This window comes from Sus scrofa, chromosome 4 (assembly GCF_054392235.1).
Source record: "Sus scrofa isolate SSC_HxYL_T2T_F1_AM1 chromosome 4, Sscrofa_HxYL_maternal_Yorkshire_Landrace_v2.0, whole genome shotgun sequence".
Taxonomy (NCBI): Eukaryota; Metazoa; Chordata; class Mammalia; order Artiodactyla; family Suidae; genus Sus; species Sus scrofa.
In genome coordinates, this window is record NC_139386.1 from 41,047,324 (window position 1) to 41,073,266 (window position 25,943).

General features: G+C 37.2%; 1 long non-coding RNA gene across 8 annotated transcripts in view; it reads right to left on the minus strand.

Annotated features, from left to right (window-relative positions):
* The window catches only part of LOC102164357 (uncharacterized), a 652,820-nt gene that overhangs the window by 301,210 nt on the left and 325,667 nt on the right, over positions 1-25,943 (minus strand). For 3 of the 8 annotated variants that reach the window (XR_014843622.1, XR_014843631.1, XR_014843632.1), the window contains one exon: positions 23,596-23,699. This is a non-coding gene — a long non-coding RNA (uncharacterized LOC102164357). Of the gene's footprint in view, positions 1-15,254; positions 21,535-22,907; positions 23,700-25,943 lie in introns of those variants that run through there. The other 5 variants (XR_014843630.1, XR_014843621.1, XR_014843623.1 and 2 more) reach the window with 3 other exon arrangements.

A 25,943-nucleotide genomic window follows, 5' to 3' on the forward strand; every position in this document is an offset into this window, starting at 1 on the left:
ATCATTCAGCAGCAGAGCGATGAGTTTTTAAAATGAGCAATAAATTAACAGCTAACTTTCGGGTTTAGTCATAAGAGACAGTTTTTCTTCAGTTGAACTTCAAAAGTCTAACTCTGACAAATATGTTTTAGAAGCAAAATACACACTACACAAATCAAGTCAAAGGACAAGCAATTCCTAGGAGGAGGAGATATTTAAACTGTGATCTGAAGATAACCAGAATAAGCCTCCGGAAGAGTGTTCCAGGCTGAGGCAGCCAATGGGAAGGTCCAGAGGTACAAAAGGTCCAAACTCATCCCCAAAACTAAAAGGAGGCCATTTTGGCAGAAATGCAATGGCATTTACTGAAACAAGACTGTCTGAAGAGCAAAGGTTGGAGAAAAGAGATTTAAGAAGCTTGGATTTTGCTAAAATGTTATTGGGTGAATCTCTACTGTGTTCCATTAACTGCCCTCCACCCTCCTCCCTACACACACACAGTTTTGAGATGAACAAGAGATTTGCATTCATAGCGGAAAAGTACTGTAATCCCACAGAGATTTTTCATCTCTAATTTTCTCTGTTTCTTTAAACCTCAGAAGTAGTAAGCTAGTACTGAAAATAAGGAAGAGATTGGAACTAGCCAGAGGAAATAACAAATCCTTTGCCTTCACTCTGTGTAATGCTGAACACCTAGATAAACTCTGTGGGCTTGGGTGTTCCCAGAGATACAAATCCTAGGACTACTGAGAGGGTAAGTGGTTTCCATAAGAACCTAAGCTTTCCCTTTCCCACTGCAATGTTTATAGACTTTCAAATAAAATGTTTAGGAATCAAGGCAGTGCTTTTCCAAATGGGAGCAGACAGGTTTTCAAGGTGTGATCTACTTACCCTCTTTATTGCAAGGAAATGCCTGACTCTTTATACTTACCTGAGTGAATAAATTGTATTCCTGTTGACAGGAAGAATAATAACTTTGAAGTAAATAAGCACACTGTGCTTAAAAAGTCCACTTTGTTTCCCTGCTTCGTTTTCATATACAATACGCACATTATTTCAGATGGACATTTAGAAGGACAGATATATACCTGGAGCTTTAAAATAAATTATACATTTTTCTGGTGCCAGAGCACACAGATGGTCCATTTACCACTTCAGGGGTCTTGCCACTGTTTTTGAAGCAGTAAAATTTTCTTTTTCCCACTTTAAAAAAATTTTCCCATTCTCTTTCATGATATTCACTAATACTATGAAATTCTCCAGACATTTGGGAAGTCATTAAAAAGTAGAGAAAATTTCTGTTCTCTATAGACTGTAGATCTAATATTTGTTTTTAAACCAAACAGGTGTGTTGAAAAAGGAGGCCCAGGGATTTACACTTGTATAGTAACATGGCCTTCGGTTCAAAGGCAGGCACTCCAATGTCAACTCACTTCAAATAATCACTTGCACATATGAGAAACTCAAGGCCTGTTGGTGAGCTGATCAATTAATGTACCAAGTTCAGCTTGCTTCCTTTGTCTGGAACCCAAGCATTCTATGGGAACTAGAAATGGATAAAGAATACCAACAACTCTTGGATAGTATGGGACACAATCACCTCAGACACAATTTTGAAAGTCATATTTTGTGAAACTCTTTGCAAAGACGTAGTTTAAGATGTCCTCTGGATATTCTTTCAACTTGACTATATAAAAAATTCTAAATAATGCTTCATTAGAAATTTATATAAAATATAAGGTCCTCAGTATAGCTGAGTATTTCTGAGTAGACAGTCATTCTACTAAACAACAAAATTCTAAAAGATTACAGAAAAATCAGAAAACAATACTTAATAAATATCTATTTAGCAACAACTGTTTAAGGAAACAATACTTAGTAAATATCTAGTTAGCAACAATTGTTTTCCAGTCATAATCTGGTTACTGGGGATATTACACTGTAGAGGCATACATAATACATGTTTTTCATAGAGTAAGAAGATGATAATAAAAAAAAGTATGAAGAGAGTTCCAAATGGGGATTAGGGGGGATAGAACTATACCAGGAACAAGGTGGTGAAGCCAGAGCAACTTGTTTTCAATAACATTCTGTTTCATATATTAACAATAAGGATTATGGTCATAAATTGAAAATTCATTCTTACAGGAATTAAGATTGCATAAGTCATCAGAGCTAAAGAAAATGGGGTGAAATGATTAATTAAACATGCTATCACAATGGAAACCATGACTTTCCTCACTGATTCTCTGCCATAATCCTTCAACCACTCATGCACATTCTTGCTGAAACAAACAAACCAAAAAAACAAAGGAAAAGACACTGAAAAGATGGAGACATGGATGGTTAATTGCTTGAATTGTTAGGTTGGTTGATTTTGTCAAGGTAAAGTGAGTTATACTGATGGTATGGAAAACCTTTCAAGTATCAAGGTATCCACTAAAAATAATTCTCAGTACATAATTGGCTGACTATAGCCACGCGGATGGCAATCTAAGTATTCTCCAAGTCTCATCATGCAAGTTTTTGCCTACAATGCTTAGAGATAATTAACCTTTAGATGTTATTCAATATTTGTACAAACACTTGAGCCCACACATTTCCCTCTTATTCCTCTGATGTCTCTTTCTCTCTATACGTTGTCCCTTTATCATAATGTTGCTTTACCTAGGTATATCAACTTGTAAAGATATTTATTCATGTAGAAACACCATATTTCATTGATTGTCCAGGAACAAAAGAGAAGGCATTCTAAGAACAGCACTAACAAAAATCCATGACTGAAATTCAACCGAAATAACACACTATAATAAATTTTTAATAATCTTGTGCCAAAAAACCCCTATATTTTTTATATTCAACAAATTCTACTCTTTGTGGAATCTGGGTAATTCAGCAGTCATTCAAAGTCCAAAATAGATGGAAACTCTGAGATTCCATCTAATTCAGTTCAAAAAAGCATGCCCTTTAATTCTCTGCTGGAGCACTTCCCTCCCTCTTCCTTTGGCCTGTGCAGACATTCCAGGCAGGTGTGGGGTTTGTCCACCACCAATCCTGAGTATACAATTGGGATGAACAGGGAGGGAACATCTGCCTTAGTACAAATTGAGGGGCTTGGTAGAGTCACAGCTTTAGACAAGAAGCTGTCCTTCCTCAGTTTTGCACACAAAGTTTCTCAAAACTATCTTTTCTGATCTATGACAAAGCCCATCACTAGGTCATGATAAAGAGAAGTCTGAACAGGTGAAGCCTAGCTGTACTGCCTAATACGATAGCCACTAACCATAGATTGCTATTAAAATTAAAATCAATTAGACATAAATAGAATGCATACATGTATGTGTAACTGGGTCACCATGCTGTACAGTAGAAAAAAATTGTATTGGGGAAATAACAATTAAAAAAAATAAATAAAATGAAAATTAATTAAAATTAAATAAAATATTAAAAATTCAAAAAAATAAATAAAATCTAGAATTCAGTTAGTCCCATTAGCCATATTTCAAGTGTGCAGCAGCCACAGTTTTAAGCAGCACAGAAGATCATTTTCCATCATCTCAGAATGTTCTACTGGTCAGTACTATACAACCTTCTTAGGAGGTTCTGCCCCTTACTTGGAGGAGAGAAAACAAGAATTCAGCAGGTGCTACTGGATTAAAAACCAAGTGTATTTATTTCTCAGTAATTCCTGGAAGCTTTCAGCACTCATCCCCAACTTGGAAACATGTCAACTTTCTCCTTCTTCTCCTTTCTCTTTGGTTAGGCTTTGGCTCCCTGTCCTGCTCGATCCCACTTCCTTAAGCTTTGCATCTCAATTCACCACGTCCCCTGGGCCAGGCTCAGTCCTGCCACACAGCATTTCCTACACTTTCTGCCAGATCAGTCCAAATCTTGTTATATTTTCTCACCATAATAATATACATATTTTTTCCCCTTAGGAAGGTTCTTCCCATGAAATCTAGCACATTGCTATCCAGAAGAAAAGGAAGTGGGTACTTAAATAATAGAATTCATTAAACCATTCCAGAGCAAACATTTTGCAGTCTTTTTTTTTTCTCTCTGCCAACCACATCTACCCCTAAATAATAAGTACTTAATTGTACTATCTCAGCCTAATAAGAGATAAATTTATGATTACACAGAAGTCAAACTTTTGACATGAAAATGTTATAATTTAAATTTCAGATTGTGTTCTTATGCACAAGGGTTTCTCTTATCCAAATATACCTTTTGAAGCTGGTAGAAAGGACTTGCTGATAAATGTTTCAACACCACGCTTTATTAAAACAAGTTATTTCTGTTGTTTACTGTGTGGTTAGGCTATGATGAAAAGCAGATCTTCACCAGGGCATTTTTGTGCAAATTCCTTACCTTCGTGTTTACAAAAGCAAGTGAAGACTTTTCAGGACTATTTGTCACCATGCCCTAGTAGCCAACAATGCACCCTGCCCACTGGAGAGGTTTCGCTTCCTAATTCACTTTCCTAGAAAAATAAGGACTGTCTGAAAATGAAACAGCTCTTCCATTCAACCTTCCCTCATTCCACTCAGCCCAGTCCCATTTGGATTATGGGCACAGTGTTGAAGAGTAAAGTCCTTAAGTGTTCAGAACCATTCCGTGCACACAGAAAGTCATCTGCGAAAGCTTTCTGCAAGACAAATTAGTTATCCACTTCACTTAGACCCTTTTTAAAAGGATTACAACATCAAAGCAGTCCTGCTCCAAACGCATGCACAAATGTTGAAGGTATTCTCAAACATACTTATTTCCTTTATTCCCAAAGAGAGATTCATTTTCACTTAATCACTAATGATATTTCCCAGTCCTTGGCTGAGGGATTGCAGATCATACATGCACACAATATCGCAACATATTAGTAACAATGAACTTAAAATTGAGTCATTATTGTTAGAGAAAATAGAATTTTCTTTTAAATTCTTGTTTGATGTAGGGGTTTGAAACAAAATCCACCCCACCCAAGAATTAAATAACTACTCAAATATCCTACAATGATTACACTACTGTCTGTTTTAATTGAGGGAAATCTTTTGGGCAAAGTTTTGGGATGTGTTTGTAAAATGTGCAATACCACAATCATTTTACATACTTTCTTATAGATGCAAGGATTATTTTGTCCATTTTATAAGAAAAGGAAATAAAGAATAGGAAAGTTAAACCACTAAACCTCAAGTTGTACAATCTGTCAACCATGAAACTAAGATCTCTCCTAACTTGTAATGAGGCACATGTGTTTTAAAGGAAATCTCTTATCCCACCAACTTCCAGATACTCTACCCACCCTAGAGAGGAAACGAGGATAGTTTCTCAGGCAGCTAGTTCTTACTCATTTGAGAATAACCCAAAATTTTTGCTATACTTTTATAATAGCAAGAAGTGGTGGGAAAAGAGTAACTATAATACACCTGGCATTCCCTTTTTTTTTTTTTTTAGGGCCGCACCTGGAGCATATGGAAGTTCTCGGGCTAGCTGTCAAATCAGAGCTGCAGCTGCCAGCCTAAGCCACAGCCGCAGCAACGTGGGATCTGAGCCATGTCTGTGACCTACAACACAGCTCATGGCAACACTGGATCCTTAACCCACTGAGTAAGGCCAGAGATCAAACCTGCATCCTCATGGATACTAGTCGAGTTCTTAACTCCCATCTTGAGCCACAATGGGAACGCCGTACCTGGCATTCCTTCAGGACGATGCATGATTCTGACTTTCTGGTAAGACCCGTGATTTCCACAAGTCTCACCTTTCCAGAAAATAGAACCTCAGTCATGAGGAGCTCTGCCCTTTTTTATACATGATATTCAGGAATAATTATTGAGCAGATATGCCAAGATACATTTCTAAGTCTATGATAGTCCCAACTCAATTGGACTACACAGATCATCTGCTTTTCACCACTAAAAATCACTTGCCTAGAACATAAAAACTTCAGTTAGCCTCCCTGGTTCTTTCCTATATACCTGTGCCTATAATACCTGTGAGAGAAAAGTCAAGTGGCTGAGAACAAAGAATTTGGTAGAAGAAGGCCGCTGGAGGAAGAAGGCAATGCAAGTGCAGATCCAAGTAGGAAGTTATATTTACTGGACCTTAGTATCACTTGGTCACAAAGAAAAGTCCAATTGAAACCCAGCAGAAGTTCCATCCCTCCTGCCGCTCACATGTAGGGCAAAAATGCCCATCTTGGTACAGCTCCTGGGGAACAGCAGCTGAATTTGCACACAGAGCCTTTTCTGTGCTAGGTGTTCTTTGGCACTTACTTTTCTATTGACTTGGAAATTTAAGGACAAAAGTAAAGTTAGTCATTCAGAAAACACAGGAGAGGATTCAGATCTTGATGTCAAATGGACATGGTCCTCTACCTTAAAGGATAGTTAGTTGCGTCTAAGTGCTGTCTGGTTGCTGTTTGAAATACAGCAAACTTTTGTACAGTGCAAGAGGCAGTGACATCAACAACTCGTAATCCTTGTAGAAGCAATCTGGTCATTTGCCAGGTCAGCCTAAATTGAATGTGACCAGGGGAATAAAAAGGACTTTCTGAAGAAAGTCCTGAAGAACAAACCCGCCTTGCCACAAGTGAGAATCTGAGCAATTATATATCTAAACATTCTCAGCAGTACAGTGGCATTGCTTTCTCACTTGAAGCCTTGCCTAGCTAAATATATAAGAAAACATCAAATCCCACCTGGGTCAAATTTTATTCTAGCCTGTACATATTGCCAAGATGTAAAGAGATAACTATGTGTGAAATTGTTCTGCAGTACATTTAACCAGGGGGCAAAGGAAAAGGAAGATGAAAGAATTTAGAATCATGTAGCTGATTAAACAACAGCCAAAATAAAGTTTACTTTCCAATGTCAACTAAGTGCAAACTCTACCTTCCTGTATGAAAGGGCACTTTGGACCATAAGTTCCACACTTGGATGTTATTTTCAGCAGATCTCAAGCAGGTGAGGGAAATAAGAGGGAGTGATGTTCACTTATATAAGTCTTGAACACAGTGGGGGAAGCAAGGCAGCAAAAAGGAGGTGCCTCTTTTGGGTTATGGGAGCTGTGATGAAACCAGGTATAACAGAAACCAAAGACAGAATAGGCTGATATGGGGAGCAGATGCCAGGGTGAGGTGAGGTGAGGTGAGGGATGGTGGGCTGACTATTAGTCCCACAACGGACATGCATATGAGGGGATCTTGAGAACCTTCAGAAGAAAGCATGAATCTTAAGTGCAAAGATAAGGTTGAATTTGAAGCCAGTGACTGATATAAAACATAGAAGGAAGCACATACTAGATAACTGTATCTGAATGTTTTGTTCCTGTGTCAGTGAGATCCCATGAACCCAACACAGGATCCACAGCTCTTGCCATAGGGAGCAAACTAATAATTGATTATCTGTTTACCTAATTAAAAAACAACTATTTTAGCTACCATGTGGGAGAAGAAAAAGAATAAAATTACTGTTTTCTGAGGTCAATCAAAAATTTAATAAGCTAATACATAGCTTTTTAAAAGTCTTATTGAAGTATAGTTGATTTACAATGTGATAATTTCTGCTGTACAATAAAGTGACTCAGGGATATGTATACACACAATCATTTTCATATTATTTTCCCATATAGATTATCACAGAATATTGGGTAGAGTTCCCTGTGCTATACAGCAGTTCTGCATTGGCCAATCATTTCATATACCACAGTGTGTATATGCCAATCCCAAACCCTCAATTCATTCCTCCACCCATCCATGCTCTTTGGTAACCATATTTGTTTTCAAAGTCTGTGAGTCTGTTTCTGTTCTGAAAATAAGTTCATTTTTACCTTTTTAAAATAGATTCCACATATAAGTTATATCATATGATGTTTGCCTTTCACTCTCTAACTTCACTCAATATGATAATGTCCGTGTCCATTCACGTTGCTGCCAATGATATTCTTTCATTCTTTTTTATGGCTGAATAATATTCCATTGTATGTATGTACCATATCTTCTTTATCCGTTCCTCTGCCAATGGACATTTAGGTTGCTTCCAGGACTTGACTATTGTAAATACTACTGCAATGAACATGCATATTTTCAAATTATGGTTTTTCTAAGATAGATGCCCAGGAGTGGTATTGTTGGATCATATGATAGTTCTATTTTTAGTTTTTTGAGGAGCCTCCATACTGTTTTCCATAGTGGTTGCACCAGCTTACATTCTTATCAACAGTGCAGGAGGGTTTCCTTTTTGCTGCACCCTCTCCAGCATTTATTGTGTATAGCCATTCTGACTGCCGAAGGTGATAACTCATCATAGTTTTGATTTGCATTTCTCTAATAATTAGACATGTTGAGCATCTTTTCATGTGTTTTTTGGCCATGAGTATGTCTTTGGAGAAATGTCTATTTAAATATTTTGTCCATTTTTTTGATTGGGTTTTTATATTGAGCTGCAGGAGATGTTTGCATATTTTGAAATTAATCCCTTGTCAATCACTTCATTTTCAAATATTTTCTCCCATTCTGTGGGTTGTCTTCTTGGTTTTTTTAATTGACTCCTTCTTTGTGCAAAAACTTTTTTTTTAGATCTTTTATTTATTTTTTTAATTTTTATTTTTTATTACTCAAATGAATTTATTACATCTGTAGTTTGTATAATGATCATAACAATCTGATTTCACAGGATTTCCATCCCACAGCCCAAGTGTGCAAAAACTTTTATGTTTAATTAGGTCTCATGTGGTTTGTTTTTATTTCCATCACTCTAGGAGATGGATCTGAAAGATATTGCTGTGGTTTATGTCAGAGAGTGTTCTGCCTATGTTTTCTTCTAAGAGTTTTATGGTATCTGGACTTATATTTTTGTCTTTAATCCACTTTTTGGTTTATTTTTGTGTATGGTGTTAGTACTCTAATTTCATTCTTTTACATGGAGCTGCCCAAAATTCCCAGCATCACTTATTGAAGACACTGTCCTTTCTTCATTGTATACTCTTGCCTCCTTTGTCAAAGATTAGTTGATCATAGGTGTCTGGGTTTATTTCTAGGCCTTCCTGTCCCACTGATCTATATTTCTGTTTTCATGCCAGTACCATACTGTTTTGATGACTATAACTTTGTAGTATAGTCTGAAATTAGGGAGTATGATCCATTCCTCCAGCTCCATTATTTTCCCCTCATGATTGCTTTGGCTATTCAGGGATTTTTTGTGTTTCCATACAAATTTAAAAATTTGTTTTGGGAGTTCCCATTGTGGTGCAGTGGAAACAAATCTGACTAGGAACCATGAGGTTGTGGGTTCAATCCCTGGCCTTACTCAGTGGCTTAAGGATCTGGCATTGCTGTGGCTGTGCTGTAGGCTGGTGGCAACAGCTCCAATTAGACCCCCTAGCTTGGGAACCTCCATATGACATGGGTACAGCCCTAAAAAGAAAAAAAGACAAAAAAAATTGTTTTGTGCTAGTTCTATGAAAAGTGCCATTGGTCATTTCTTTTTTCCTATTCTTTTATTTTAGTTTTGATTTCCCATATACATTATTATTTTTTTCTACTGTACAGCATGGTGACCCAGTTACACATACATGTATACATTCTTTATTTTTATTTATTTTTTTTTCCCACTGTACAGCAAGGGGGTCAGGTTATCCTTACATGTATACACTACAATTACAGTTTTTCCCCCACCCTTTGTTCTGTTGCAACATGAGTATCTAGACATAGTTCTCAATGCTATTCAGCAGGATCTCCTTGTAAGTCTATTCTAAGTTGTGTCTGATAAGCCCAAGCTCCCGATCCCTCCCAATCCCTCCCCCTCCCATCAGGCAGCCACAAGTCTCTTCTCCAAGTCCATGATTTTCTTTTCTGAGGAGATGTTCATTTGTGCTGGATATTAGATTCCAGTTATAAGTGATATCATATGGTATTTGTCTTTGTCTTTCTGGCTCATTTCACTCAGGATGAGATTCTCTAGTTCCATCCATGTTGCTGCAAATGGCATGATGTCATTCTTTTTTTATGGCTGAGTAGTATTCCATTGTGTATATATACCACTTCTTCCCAATCCAATCATCTGTCGATGGACATTTGGGTTGTTTCCATGTCTTGGCTATTGTGAATAGTGCTGCAATGAACATGCGGGTGCATGTGTCTCTTTTAAGTAGAGTTTTGTCCGGATAGATGCCCAAGAGTGGGATTGCAGGGTCATATGGAAGTTCTATGTATAGATTTCTAAGGTATCTCCAAACTGTTCTCCATAGTGGCTGTACCAGTTTACATTCCCACCAACAGTGCAGGAGGGTTCCCTTTTCTCCCCAGCCCCTCCAGCACTTGTTATTTGTCGATTTATTAATGATGGCCATTCTGACTGGTGTGAGGTGGTATCTCATGGTAGTTTTGATGTGCATTTCTCTTATAATCAGCGATGTTGAGCATTTTTTCATGTGTTTGCTGGCCATCTGTATATCTTCTTTGGAGAAATGTCTATTCAGGTCTTTTGCCCATTTTTCCATTGATTGATTGGTTTTTTTGCTGTTGGGTTGTATAAGTTGTTTATATATTCTAGAGATTAAGCCCTTGTCGGTTGCATCATTTGAAACTATTTTCTCCCATTCTGTAAGTTGTCTTTTTGTTTTCTTTTTGGTTTCCTTTGCTGTGCAAAAGCCTTTCAGTTTGATGAGGTCCCATGGGTTTATTTTTGCTCTAGTTTCTATTGCTTTGGGAGACTGACCTGAGAAAATATTCATGATGTTTATGTCAGAGAGTGTTTTGCCTATGTTTTCTTCTAGGAGTTTGATGGTGTCCTGTCGTATATTTAAGTCTTTCAGCCATTTGGAGTTTATTTTTGTGCATGGTGTGAGGGTGTGTTCTAGTTTCATTGCTTTGCATGTTGCTGTCCAGGTTTCCCAGCAATGCTTGCTGAATAGACTTCCTTTTTCCCATTTTATGTTCTTGCCTCCCTTGTCAAAGATTAATTGACCATAGGTGTCAGGGTTTATTTCCGGGTTCTCTATTCTGTTCCATTGGTCTGTCTGTCTGTTTTGGTACCAGTACCACACTGTTTTGATGACTGTGGCTTTGTAGTATTTCTTGAAGTCTGGGAGAGTTATGCCTCCTGCTTGGTTTTTGTTTCTCAGGATTGCTTTGGCGATTCTGGGTCTTTTGTGGTTCCATATAAATGTTTGGATTTTTTGTTCTAGTTCTGTGAAAAATGTCCTGGGTAATTTGATAGGGATTGCATTGAATCTGTAGATTGCTTTGGGTAGTATGGCCATTTTTACAATATTGATTTTCCCAATCCAAGAACATGGAATATCTTTCCATTTCTTTACATCAAGTCAGTTGCATTTCTGTATACCAGCAATGAAACATTAGAAAAGGAATACAAAAATACGATACCTTTTAAAATTGTACCTCACGAAATCAAATACCTCGGAATACACCTGACCAAGGAGGTAAAGGACCTATATGCCGAGAACTATAAAACTTTAATCATGTATACATTCTTTTTTCTCACATTATCATGCTCCATCAAAAGTGACTGGACATAGTTCCCAGTGCTGTACCACAGGACTTGGAGAATAGACTTGTTGTTGCCAAGGGGGAGAGGGAAGGAGTGGTATTGATTGGGAGCTTGGGGTTAATAGATGCAGGCCACTGGTATTTTGATAGGGATAGCACTGAATCTGTACATTTCCTTGGGTTGTATAGTAATTTTGACAATATCGATTTTTCCAAACCAAGAGCATGGTATACCTTTCCATCTGTTTTTATTCTTTTTGATTTCTTTAATCAGTGTCTTATAGTTTTGGGAGTATAGGTCCTTTACCTCTTCATGTAGGTGTATTCCTAGACATTTTATTTTGTTTTTGTTGAGACAGTGAATGGGATTGTTTCTTTAATTTTTCTTTCTGATCTTACATTGTTAATGTATAGAAATGTAAGAGATTTTCGTGTATTAATTTTGTATCCTGAAATTTAACCCAATTCATTGATGAGCTCTGGTAGTTTTCTGGTAGCATCTTTAGGGTTTTCTATGTACAGTATCCTATCATCTGCAAACAGTGATAGTTTTACTTCTTTTTTTTCCAATTTGGATTCCTTTTATTTCTTTTTCTTTTATGATTGCCATGGCTAGGATTTCTAAAACCATGTCAACTAAGAGAGTGACTCCTTGTTTTGTGAGGATGTCTCACTCTTGTGAGAGTGTACATCCTTGTTTTGTTCCCGATCTTAAGAGTACATTCTTTCAGCTTTTCACCATTGAGAATGATGTCACCTGTGGTTTGTCATATATGGCTATTATTATTTTGAGGTAGGTTCCCTCTATGCCCACTTTCTGGAGGTTTTTATTTTTATTGTAAATAGGTGTTGAATTTTGTAAAACGCTTTTTCTGCATCTATTGAAATGACCATATGGTTCCTATTCTTCAGTGTGTTAATGAGGTGTATCACACTGATTGATTTGAGGATAATGAAAAATGCTTGCATCCCTGGGATAAATCCCACTTGATCATGGTGTATGATCCTATTAATGTATTGTTAGGTTCAGTCCTAATATTTTGTTAAGGATTTTTGCATCTATGTTCATCAGGGATATGGGGCCTGCAACTTTCTTCTTCTCTGGTATTATTACTTTTGGTACCAGGGTGATGGTGGCCCCACAGAATGAGTTTGGGATTTTTCCCTCCTCTGCAATTTTTTGGAAGATTTTCAGAAGAATAAGAGTTAAGTCATCTCTAAATGTCTGACAGAATTTGGTGGTGGGAGTTCCTGTCATGGCGCAGCAGAAACGAATCTGACTAGGAACCATGAGGTTGAGGGTTTGCCCCCTGGACTTACGCAGTGGGTTTGGGATCTGGTGTTGCCATTAGCTGTGGTGTAGGTCACAGACTTGGCTCAGATCTGGCATTGCTGTGGCTGTGGCATAGGCCAGCAGCTACAGCTCCAACTAGACCCCTAGCCTGGAAACCTCCATATTCTGTGGGTGCAGCCCTAAAAAGAAAAACAGAACAAAACAAAACAAACACCAGAATTTGGCGGTGAAGCCATCTTGTCCTGGACATTTGTTTTTTGGAAGTTTTTTAAATCACATTTTCAATTTCAGTACTTGTGACTGGTCCATTCATATTTTTGATTCCTTCCTAATTCAGTCTTAGAAGGTTGTATCTTTGTAAGAATTTGTCCATTCTTCTAGGTTGTCTTTTTTTTTTTTTTTTTTTTTTTTTGGCAGAGTTACTTGTAGTATCTCTTATGGTCCTTTGTATTTCTGTGATGTCCATTGTAACTGCTCCTTTTTCATTTTTAATTTTATTGATTTGAGCCCTCCCCTCTCCCTTTCTTTCTTATTGAGTCTGGCTAAGGGTTTATCAATTCTGCTAATTTTTTTTTCAAAGAATAAGCTTTTAGTTTCATTGACCTATTGTTTTCTTTGTTTCTATTTCATTTATTTCTGCTCTGATATTTACATTTTCTTTTCTTCTTCTAACTTTGGGTTTTGTTTTTTCTTCTTTCTCTAGTTGCTTTAGGTGTAAGCTTAGGTTGTTTGAGACCTTGTTTCCTGAGGTAAGCATGTGTTGTTATAAACTTCCCTCTTAGAACTGCTTTTGCTGCATCCCATAGATATTGGATCATTGTGTGTTCACTGTCATTTGTCTCTAGGTATTGTATGATTTCCTCTTTGATTTCTTCAGTGATCCATTGGTTGTTTAGTAGTATACTGTTTACACTCCATATGTTCATGTTTTTTGTAGTTTTTTTTTTTTGCAGTTTATTTCTAGTCTTATTTCTAGTTAAGTTGGAAATGATGCTTGATATGATTTCAATTTTCTTAAATTTACTGAGGCTTGATTTGTGGCCCAAAATGTGATCTATGCTAGAGAATGTTCTGTATGTGCTTGAAAAGAATGTGCATTCTGCTGCTTTCTGATGGAATGTTCTATAAGTATCAATTAAGTCAGATGCATAATTTAAAGCCCGTATGTTTCCTTGTTGATTTTCTGTCTGGATGATTTGTCCATTACTGTAATTTGGTGTTAAAGTCCCCCACAATTATTGTGTTATTGTCCATTTCTCTTTTTCTGGCTGTTAGTAGTTGCCTTATATATTGAGGTGCTCCTATGTTGGGTGGATATATATTTACAGTTGTTACATCATTTGATCATTATGTAATGTCCTTCTTTGTGTCTTGTAATTGTCTTTATTTTAAACTCTATTCTGTCTGCTATAAGTATTGCTACTCCAGCTTTCTTTTGATTTCCATTTGCATGGAATATGTTTTTCCGTTCTCTCACTTTTATATGTCTCCCTAGAACTGAAGTGGGTCTCTTGTCAACAGCATATATATGTCTTATTTTTGTCTCCATTCAGCCAGTCTGTGTCTCTTGGTTGGAGCATTTAATCCATTTACATTTAGGATAATTATTGATACTTATGTCTTTATTGCCATTTTGTTAATTGTTTTGTATTTGTTTTGTTGATCTTTTTTCTTCATTTCCTCTTTTGTCCTCGTCTCTTGTGGTTTGATGACTAACTTTAGTGTTGTTTTCTGATTGTATTTTTTATTTGTTTGTGTATCTGTTGTAGATTTTTTATTAATATGTGTCTCAGGGTGTTTCTCCTTGGATTTATTCTATATGGTACTTATTGTGCTTCCTGTATTTGAGTGAGCGATTGTTACTTTCCCATATTAGGAAAGTTTTCAGCTATTATCACTTCAAATATTTTCTCTGGCCTTTTTCTCTCTTTTCCCTCTTGCACCCCCAGAATAGGAATGTTGGTGTGTTTAAAGTTGTCCCAGAAAACTATTCTATTAAACACAGTTTTCTTAAACTGTCCCATTTCTTTTCATTCTTTTTTCTCTATTCTGTTCCTCATCAGTGATTTCCACCAGTCTGCCTTCTACCTTGCTTATTAGTTCTTCTGCTTCCTGTATTCTGCTATGGGTTCCTTTTAGTAATTTTTCATTTCACTTATTCCACTGTTTAATCTTTAAATCTTCTATTTCTTTTTTATTAAAAAAAAATTTTTGCCCTTTTTTTTGGAGGGGGGGGCACCTGCACCATATGGAAGTTCCCACGCTAGGGGTCAAATTGGAGCCACAGATTCTGGCTTAAACCACAGCCACAGCAATGCCAGATCCAACCTACACCACAGCTCACAGAAATGCTGGATCCTTAACCCGCTGATCAAGGCCAGGGATCAAACCCACATCCTCATGGACGCTAGTCAGGTTTGTTACCACTGAGCCATAGCAGGAACTCCCTATTTCTTTTTTAAACATTTCTTGTAATTTTCTTGACCTTTGCCTCCAGTTTCTTCTGAGATCTTGGATCATCATTACTATCATTACCCTAGTCTTTTTCATGTAGGTTTCTTATCTCCACTTCACTTAGCTCTTTATGGAATTTTGCTTGGTTCCTCCACCTGGAGCATATTTCTATGCATTTTCATGAATTTGTGGCTTCCTTTTTGTGGGCTGCAGGGCTGTATCCTCTCTTGCTTCTGGTGTCTAACCCCTTGTGGGTGAAGTTGATACAGGCACTCATGACAGGCTTCCTGATGGGTGGGACTGGTGTCTGCCCACTGGTTGTGGAGCTAAGTCTTTTCCTTCTGGTGGGTGGGGCCATATCACTGGGAGGCAGCTGTGTGGCTGGCAGAACTTTAGGCAGCCTGTCTGCTGATGGGTGGGACTCGTTCCCACCCTGTTTGTTATTTAACCTGGAGCTTCTCATCACTAATGGGTGGGGACAGAATTTTCCAAAATGGTAGGCTCCAAGGGAGCTCACACCAATGATTATTTTCTCGGATCTCCACTTCCATTGTCCTTCTCCCATAGTGAGCCACAGTTAACCCCTGCTTTCCCAGGAGACCCTTGAAGACCCACAGGTTAGACTGGCCCAGATTCTCATGGGTTCCCTGCTTGCCCTGAGACCTAGTGCATGTGAAAGCTTGTGTATACTCTCCAAAAGTTTGGAATTTAAAACAAAAAAAAATGATTAAACAAAGGCTTTAGCCATTTTTAGCTCTTAGTTTCATATAAATGGCATTGCTTTGATTTTTTTCTTTATGAAGTTTGCATTTGTCTGCTTAAAAAAAACAATTGAAAGAGAAGTAGGCTTGGATGATAGAATTACGTTACATGATGTGTGGCCTGAGAAATTAAAATTCCTCAGGCAAGATGGTCCTATGGATATGTGTGTGGGGGGGTCCTCCATGATTACCGTAGATAGAGGGGATATCCAGCAAAGTGAAAACGTAGAATCATGGATTATCTTATTTGATTCTCACAATCCTTTAGAATAGAAATTCTTATTCTCCTTTTAAAAATAAGAAAAAAGAGATTTAGAGAGCACCATGAGATATATTAAAATAGAAAGTGTGAGAAGTAGCCAGTGAGGGTCTAGAAAGGAAACATTAGATCCAGAACCTGAAGGTCCCAGTTTTCCTAGCTTGAGAATTGTCCTCATACTTCTGGGAAGGGAAATAATTGGTACTTTTAACCAGAGGAGTCTTTAGAGCTGTTGGTGGTGGTATGAAGGAAAAGTTGGAATAAGAAGAAAATAAAATGGGAACAACTGCCTTTGGAAGCTTCTGCATGAATCTAGTATATAGTTAGTGAAAACCTTAACTATAGATGCTAACTTGAAGCTTGGACATATGTTATTCACCAAATCTATAGCAACAGCAACGACTGTTTAGAATTTAGCCTAACAAAAGATTTTTTTTCAGAGGGAAGCATTTCATCACGAACATTGTTAGGATTGTCAGTGCATGGGATAATAAAAATGAGATTAACTTTTAGTCAGTTTTATTATTTTTTCAGATTCTTTCCAGGCTACACAGGCCCTTATTGCCTGTACTTTCCAGTGGACCACTCCCACCACTCCTGGGATGCCTCTGGTGGGCAACCAGACTGCTGTTCAAGGGGCTTTGCCAAATACATACATCCATGAAACCACCACCATAATAAAAATATCAAACATTTTCATCAGCAAATGGTTCTCTGAATCCCTTCCCAAGTCTCCAACCCTGGTCACAGATCTGCTTTCCATCACAGATTTGATTTTTCTTGCCTAGAGTTTCATATAAATTGAACCACATACTATATATTCTTTTGTGTCTGGCTTCTTTTGCTCAGCATACTGTGTTCTTGAGATTCATCCACTATGTTACGCAAATCAGTAGTTTGTCAATTTTAAACCCTGAGCAGTATTTCATTGTATAGATATACCACAATTGTTTATCTCTTCACCTGTTGATAAATATTTGGGTTGATTCTATTTTTAGGCTATCATAAATAAAGCTAATTTGAACAAATTTTTGTATAGACATGATTTTTTACTTTTGGGGGGTAAAAATCCAGGGTTGCTAAAATTTATGTGTCATATGGTAAGTGTATATTGAACTTTACAAAAACTGCTAAACTGTTTTCCAAAGTGGTACCATTCTAAATTCCCACTAACAATGTATAAGGGTTCTAGCTGCTTCACATTTTAATAGATACTTGTTACTGTTAGATTTTTCTAATTTTAGTCATTTGTCATTCTAATGGATGTCATGGTACTTTGTTAGGGATCCTTTCCTTTGTCTGTAAATTTTTCATTAAATTAAGGACTTGTACTACATCATCCTAATTCTTTTCTTAACACTCTCAGACCCCAGATGTAACTAAAAGAAGAATTCAGCTGTGAGTATTTATAAAGATGACATATTTCTTCAACAGTAATAGGCAGACTTAGGTTTTAATGATAAGATAAAAATAAAATTTTATATATTTCTTTTTGGTCAATCCTACATTTTACTTAATACTTATCCAAAGAAAAGTAAATATTCCTAAAGTTGTGTTAGCACTTTTTTCCTACTTCACATACACGCACACGCACAGACACACACACACACTTTATATAAAACATTTGCTTTTCTTTCTAGAGCTTGTTTCTTTTCTGTATTTCACATTTTATTTCCCTTGTTTGAACTAAGATTAATAGACAAAAGAAATTTCAGAGAAAAATGAAGAGACACACCTATAATTATTTTACATTGCAAAGAGGCTTTTTAAAGAAAACCCAAGCCTAACTGCTCCAGAGTGAGGTGGAAAGCAGAGCTGCAGTTATGCTGCTGTAAATTGCTTAAGAACATTCCCTTTTACCTGAGAACTAACTTAATACTTTTGAATTGTTAAAGAATCATATCCTTGGTTGAAGATGATGATTCAGTTCCTGTAGGAAAAACACCTGTGCACACACAAAGGCACACTCAGTACATTCCCAGCAGATGTCACTAAGGTCTAGGCATGAGTTTACATAATTCTGCATTTAAACGTCTGGTGAGAGGGGTAGAAATTACTGGCATTGATAGTAAAACAATAAGCATAATGTAAGTAGTGTATATAAGCAATAGCAACACTCGTATTTTACAAAATAAACACAGTAACTCTTTCCTTCTGTTTGCACACACTTGTCCTATCTCTAAGTGGACATATATAATCTTAGAAATTTAAAGCTGATGTCCCAACTGTCTAGTCCAACAACCTCATTTTCCAAACTGAAGAAATTGAAGCCCATCCAGTTATGTGACTTGTCCCAACTCCTCTCTAGTTAGCAGCAGAGTTGGATCTAGAACTAAGATCTCCACTGCTCAAAGCACCATGTCATAGTGTGTCCCACAGTGGTTAAAAGATAGAATTGGAGCGTAAAGATAAGAATTAACATACCTATTTGTAAAACATTTAAATAAATGTGGTTTCCTAATAGCTTAGCAAAACATAAGTAAACTGTTTCTTTTTTTAAAGAAAGAGCTAAAGTTACATCCAGATGGCATCAGTTTATTCCTCTCCTAGTCTCCATGATAGAAAAGTAGGGAGTTTCTGTTGTGGCTCAGTGGATTAAGGACCCGACTAGTACCCATGAGGATGTAAACTTAAGAACATTTTTTTACATCAGGGAACAAGCCTCAATCCTTAGCCTTGCTCACTGGGTTAAGGCTCCAGTGTTGCCCCAAGCTGTAGTGTAGGTCACAGACGTGGCTCACATCTGGTTTTGCTGTGGCTGTGGCACAGGCCAGCAGCTTCTGCTCCAAGTTGATCCCTAGCATGGGAATTTCCATATGCTGTGGGTACAGCCCTAAAAAGACAAAAAAAATTTTTTTTAAAAAGAAAAGTGAGGAAGTCAGAGTCAAGAGTTCCCATTTCTCAAAAAATTACCTAGAAAGGAATTCTACAGCATCTCTAACTTTCTAACGCTATTACTTTAACAAGGACATTAATTTTTCACTGCATTCTGGGTGAACTCATGGATTGGTAACTCTTGCATTCAAGAATATTTGAGGGTACGAATAGAATGATGTCCTGAAAAGCCCTAGACTGACATATAAAGCAGATATCAGGAGGCTCTTATTTGGGAGGGATTCCTATGAATTTGTATTTCCTAGACTGCCCCCCTTTATTGGTTTTGGATCAAACAAACAATTTGGAATTAAATGATTTTCTCATGTCTCCTACCTGACATTCCACGTAGCCCAGGTCTCTCTACAATTGGGCTCAAATTTCCTGGAAATTCAGCTGAAATTCAATCTTGGTTTGTGAATCTTGGCAAAGGATTCTGCTGGCTGCTCCAAGCTCCCCCAGCTGGCAGCATGCACTCTCTTCCCAATTTGGAGGACCCAGGGGACCTATATTTACTGTGTGTTTGTGTTGATTAGCCTTCCTAAGGCCAGGGTGACGTCTCCTTTCCTGAGTTTCAGGTCTACCATTCCCTGATGTTGATCACCACATCCCAGAGGGAAAATAAAAATCCAGGGGCCATACCAATGATGCAAAATTCTATAGCATCCTCCTCTGATGCAGCCAGTTTGGTCTTGAACTCCCTCCTCTGCCAATCCTTGGACAGCACTCTTACACATGATTTCACCATTCCTTGACACGATGGTCCTAAACACACTTTTTAGCTCTTCTTCCCTTTACATGTGCCTTATAACATCATCAGGTGACAGAGTCTATAAAGTGTATCGCTCCCATTTTATCATTTGGGGATTCTTGTAATAAGTTAGAATGATTTTCTCTACAGCATCTCTCCTTGCATGAAGAATTTCAATGAGGGAAACTTCCATGTTAAACCTAATTCTCTTTTCAAAATACAATCTACTATTCCTCAAATTTATAGTTACATTTAGAGAAACTGCCATTGTAATTTTGTGACTATCTTAATCAAAGTATCTTTCTAAATGTAATGATTCTAAATTCCATGACTGCCTTGGGTAATAGAGCCATTTTGACAGTTTTGATTCCTCCAATCCAAGAGCATGGTATATCTTTGCACCTGTTTATGTCATCTTTGATGTCTACCATCAGCATCTTATAGTTTTCAGAATATAGGTCTTTTGTCTCCTTAGGTAGGTTTATTCCTAGGCATTTTATTCTTTTTGATGCAATGGTAAATGGGATTGTTTCCCTAATTTCTCATTCTGATCTTTCATTGTTAGTATATAGAAATGCAACAGATATCTGTGTGTTAATTTTGTATCCTGAAACCTTACCAAATTCATTGATGAGCTCTAACAGTTTTCTGATAATGTCTTTAGGATTTTTCTGTGTATAGTATCATGTCATTTGCAAACAGTGATAGTTGTACTTTTTCTTTTTCAGTTTGGACTCCTTTTATTTCTTTTGCTTTTCTGATTGCCATGGCTAGGACTTCCAAAACCATATTGACGAAAAGTGATGAGAATGGACGTCTTAGTTTTGTTCCTGATCTTAGAGGAAATGCTTTCAGCTTTTCACCATTAAGAAGGATGTTAGCTGTGAGTTTGTCGTATATGGCTTTTATTATGTTGACATAGTTTCCCTTTATGCCCACTTTCTGGAGCATCATTATCAGAAAAGGGTGTTGGATTTTGTCAAAATCTTGTCCTGAATCTATTGAGATGATCATATGGTTCTGATTCTTCATTTTGTTGATGTGGTGTATCACACTGATTGATTTGCAGATACTGAAGAATCCTTGCATCCCTGGGATAAATCCCACTCGATCACGGTATATGATCCTTTTATTATATTGTTGGATTCAGTCTGCTTATATTTCGTTGAGGATTTTTGCATCTATGTTCATCAGTGATTTTTTCTTTTTTTTTTTGTGCTATCTTTGTCTGGTTTCGGTATCAGGGTGATGGTGGCCTCATGGAATGAGGTTGGAAGTATTCCTTCCTCTACAACTTTTTGGAATAGATTCAGAAGAACAGGTGTTGATTCTTTTCTGAAAGTTTGATAGTATTTGGCTGTGAAGCCATCTGGTCCTGGACTTTTGTTCTTTGGAAGTATTTTAATCACAGTTTCAACTCGAGAACTTGTAATTGGTCTATTTATATTTTCTTTCTTCCAAGTTCAGTCTTAGAAGGTAGTACCTTTGTAAGAATTTGTCCATCTCTTATAGGTTGTCAATTTTACTGGCATATAGTTGCTGACAGTAATCTTAAGGACCTAAATATAAGGCCAAATACTATGAAACTTCCAGAAGAAAACAGAGGAAGAACACTCTTTGACATAAATTGCAGCAATATCCTGTTTGATCCACCTCCTAGAATAATGAAAATAAAAACAATAAATAAACCAATAGGACCTAATCAAATGTAAAAACTTTTGCACAGCAAAGGAAACCATCGAAAAAAATGAAAAGAGGAGTTCCCATTGTGGCTCAGTGGGTTAAGAACCAAATACTGTCTCTGTTGAGGATTCAGATTGGATACCTGGCCTCCCACAGTGGGTTAAGAATCTGTTGTTGCTGCAAGCTGTGGTGTAGGTCACAGATTTGGGTCTGATCTGGTGTTTCCATGGCTATGGTGTAGGCCTCAGCGGCAGCTCTGGTTCAACCCCTGGCTTGGGAACTTCAATATACTGCAGGTGCAGTCATAAAAAAAGGGAAAAAAAAAGGAAAATATAACCCCACAGAATGGGAGAAAATCTTTGCAAACAAAGCATCCAATAAGGGATTAATGTCCAAAATATACAAACATCTCTTGGAGTTTTATATAAAAAAAGCAAAAATTCTAGTAAAAAAATGGACAGAAGCTCTAAATAGACAAAAACTACATGAAAAGATGTGGGGTTTTTTCCCATCTATTTAGAAAATAGCTCTAATTATTAAAGAAATGCAAGTCAAAAGTACAATGAGGTATCACCTCATATCAATCAGAATGGCCATCATCAAAAAGTCTACAAACAATAAATGCTGGAAAGGATGTGGAGAAAAAGGAACAATGTTGTTGGTGGGAATATAATTTGGCGCAATCCTTACAGAGGAGAGTAGGGAGGTTCCTTAAAAAAATAAATATAGAACAACCATATGATCCAGCAATCCCACTCCTGGGCATCTGTCCAGAGAAAATCATAATTCGAAAAGACACGTACATCCCAGTGTTCATTGCGGCACCATTTACAATAGCCAAGATGTGGGAGTAACCTAATGTCTATCAACAAAGGAATAAAGAAGATGTGGTACATATATACAATGGAATATTATTCAGCCATAAAAAGTGAAGTAATTTGACCTGCAACAACATGGATGGACCTAGAGATAATCATATTGAGTGAAGTCAGACAGAGAAAGACAAATATCATATGATATCACTTATGTGTTGAATCTAATAAAAATGATACAAAAGAACCTATTTATAAAACAGAAACAAACACTCCTATTTCAAAACCGATCTTATGGTCACCATAGTTGAAACTGTTGGAAGGAGGGAAGAATTGGGAGGGTGAGAATAACATATACACACTACTGTATAAAATAGATTATTAACAAGAACCTACACTATAGCACAGGAGAATCTACTCAGTAGTTTGTAATAACCTATATGGAAAAAAGAGTGGATATATTTATATGTATGACTGATTAACTTTGCTATACACCTGAAACTAACACAACATTGTAAGCCAACTATAATCCAATAAAATTTTAAAAATAAATTTTAAAAATTCTTGAAAATCCATGGTAAATTAAGCAAGTGAAAAAACTCAACAAAATTTGGGGTGGGGAAAGACTGATATAACTTAAAAGCATAAAAGAGCTATAACAAGTAGAAAATTTCTTTCCTAACACAGAACTCAGTCTGAGTTCACTATGATTTTTTTTAAATCCAAGAAGACATAAGAATGTAATAAATTTTAAGAGTTAACATTCAAAATGGAATATTCATTTATTCAGAGAAAATGTTCCCTAACAATAAAAGGGAATTTTTTGCTTAGCTCAGTCTTTATAAGCAAAAGCATACTCAAAATATAAAAATGATGAGGTAGTTATATATGACTTCAGGAGGATGAGAATAAATAAACTTATGATGTAAAAATTACCATAAAGTATACTGACAAGAGACAAACCATTGAAAAGATAGAAGTATCTATAGCATATATAATAGCAATGGGAAATATATATATGTATATATAACAGTAACTAGGCAAATGGTTTTTATTTAATTAAATAGGAAAAATGACCATACCAAATAAAAACAGATTAAGGATACCTATAAGAAATTCAAAAGAAACCATATGAAAATATGTACGACTGAAGAATCGGTGGATATAGTATAAAACCCAGTATTTCAAAGGAAAATTAAGATAAGATGCAATTTTTACCTACCATATTTACAGGGAGTAAAGAAAAACTCAGATGCTGTAGAGGTGACGATGGTGTAGTGATAGGATTCCCCATCTCTTACTACCGATAGTTTACAGTGGTAATTTCTGAAAAGCAATCAGAAACATGCATCCAGACCCTTACAAATACCATATTTTTTGAGCTAGATATCCAAATGCTGGACGCTTGTCCTAGGACAATAATTTTTAAATTATGCAAAAATGCAGACACAAATATGCTTACCATAAGAGCATAATTTATAGGAAAGGCTGTTTTTCTTCCCTTCTTTCCTTCCTTTTTTCGGCACACCTGTGGAATATGGAAGTTTCCAGGCTAGGGGTTGAATTGCAGCTGCAGCTGAGGCCTACTCCTACACTACGGCAACAACAGATCTAAGCTGCATCTGCAAACTACACTGCAGCTTGCAGCAACAGCAGATCCTTAACCCACTGAGCAAAGCCAGGGATCAAACCCACATTCTCACAACAGCATTCTCAAAGCATCAGGCCCTTAACACTGAGCCACATGGGAACTTTGGTTGGATTTCTTAATGGAAACACATAGTGTTGGGATGCAAATTCAGTAGGTAAAGGCTCTTGTTCCATACAATTATTTTCATCCACACATTTCTATAGCAATGCTGGGGCCGAACACTCAGAGTTGTTAAAAATGTCTTATGTGGAGTTCCTGTCATGGCGCAGTGATTAATGAATCCGACTAAGAACCATGAGGTTGTGGCTTCTATCCACTGGCCTTGCTCAGTGGTTTAAGAATCCGGCATTGCAGTGAGCTGTGGTGTAGGTTGCAGACGCGGCTCAGATCTGGCATTGCTGTGGCTCTAGCATAGGCCAGTGGCTACAGCTCGGATTAGACCCCTAGTTTGGGAATCTGCATGTGCCGCGGGAAGCGGCCCTAGAAAAGGTAAACACACACACACACACACACACACGTCTTATGTTGCAAGGACAGCCCTGAAAGAGGTAAGATTGTATGATAGGACAGTAAGGGATTAAGGTTTAAGATCAATGAGAAAAACTTTACATTAAAATCATGTTAGTTCCAGATCTCTGAGACTTCAGCATGTCTGACTGGCTCCTAAGAAACTCGTGACAGCCTGAAAAGACTGGTAGAGGTTCACATCTGGCAAGGCATTCAGAATTTCTGGGTACACTGGAGTCCACTGAAACTAGCGTGAGCCTTTCTCCCATTGTCCCTGAGATAGTCTTTGTTTACTCTTACTGTCTGGATTATAAATGGTTAATGGGTGGCTCCTTCTACTCTCAAAAATTGCCCCATTATTTGGAATGATAAGTTATATGTCACCCTAAAGACCCATTTATTTAAGTTAAATAAGCTATACTCATTTTAATTAAATGGTGTTTTGATGCAACAGAATGTATTGAAGAGCATTAAATGACATGGCTCAATGCGTTTCATTACAGTTTTTGCTAAGGGTGCTGTCCATCATCTTATGTTGTTCTTCTCTGAGAGCTCATAAAAGGCATTTCTCTCTGGTCTCATTTACAGTGTAGCTGTGTTTCTCCTGGGTATCTGGTGTAATTTTGTCTCCTGGACTCAATTGCAGAACAAGTCCCATTTCTCACTTTATATTCAGCCATTGGTAGATGCTTAGAACCAACCATGATATCCATCTTTAGTCCAAATATGGTCCTTGAGTTCTTGGAGATAAATTATAAGGTCTATAATTTCCCATTGTACCTCCCCTTCAAAATGCAAATGCATGTTTTTCATTTCTTTTAGGGGGGAGGCCACACCCATGGCATATGGAGGTTCCCAGGCTAGGGGTCAAATCAGAGCTGCAGCCACTGGCCTACACCATAGCCACAGCAATGCCAGATCCAAGCTGTGTCTGAAACCTACATCATGGCTCACGGCAACGCCGGATCCTTAACCCACTGAGCGAGGCCAGGGATTGAACCTTCATCCTCATGGATACTAGTCAGATTTGTTTCCACTGAGCCATGACGGGAATTTGTTTTTCTTTTTTTTTCCCCCAACAATTTTATTTATTTATTTTTATTTATTTTTTTATTACTCAATGAATTTATTACATTTATAGTTGTACAATGATCATCACAGTCCAATTTTATAGGATTTCCATCCCACAACCCCAGCACATCCTCCCACCCCCCGAACTGTCTCCTTTGGAAACCATAAGTTTTTCAAAGTCTGTGGGTCAGTATCTATTCTGCAAAGAAGGGAACTCCTGTTTTTCATCTTAACGTGTTTAAAAATAGTAGATAGTAGAAGCATCATCCCAATCAATCACCATTAAACAATAAGATTTCTGTTCTCCAAAAGATACATATTGCTGAAATGTAATGTAAACA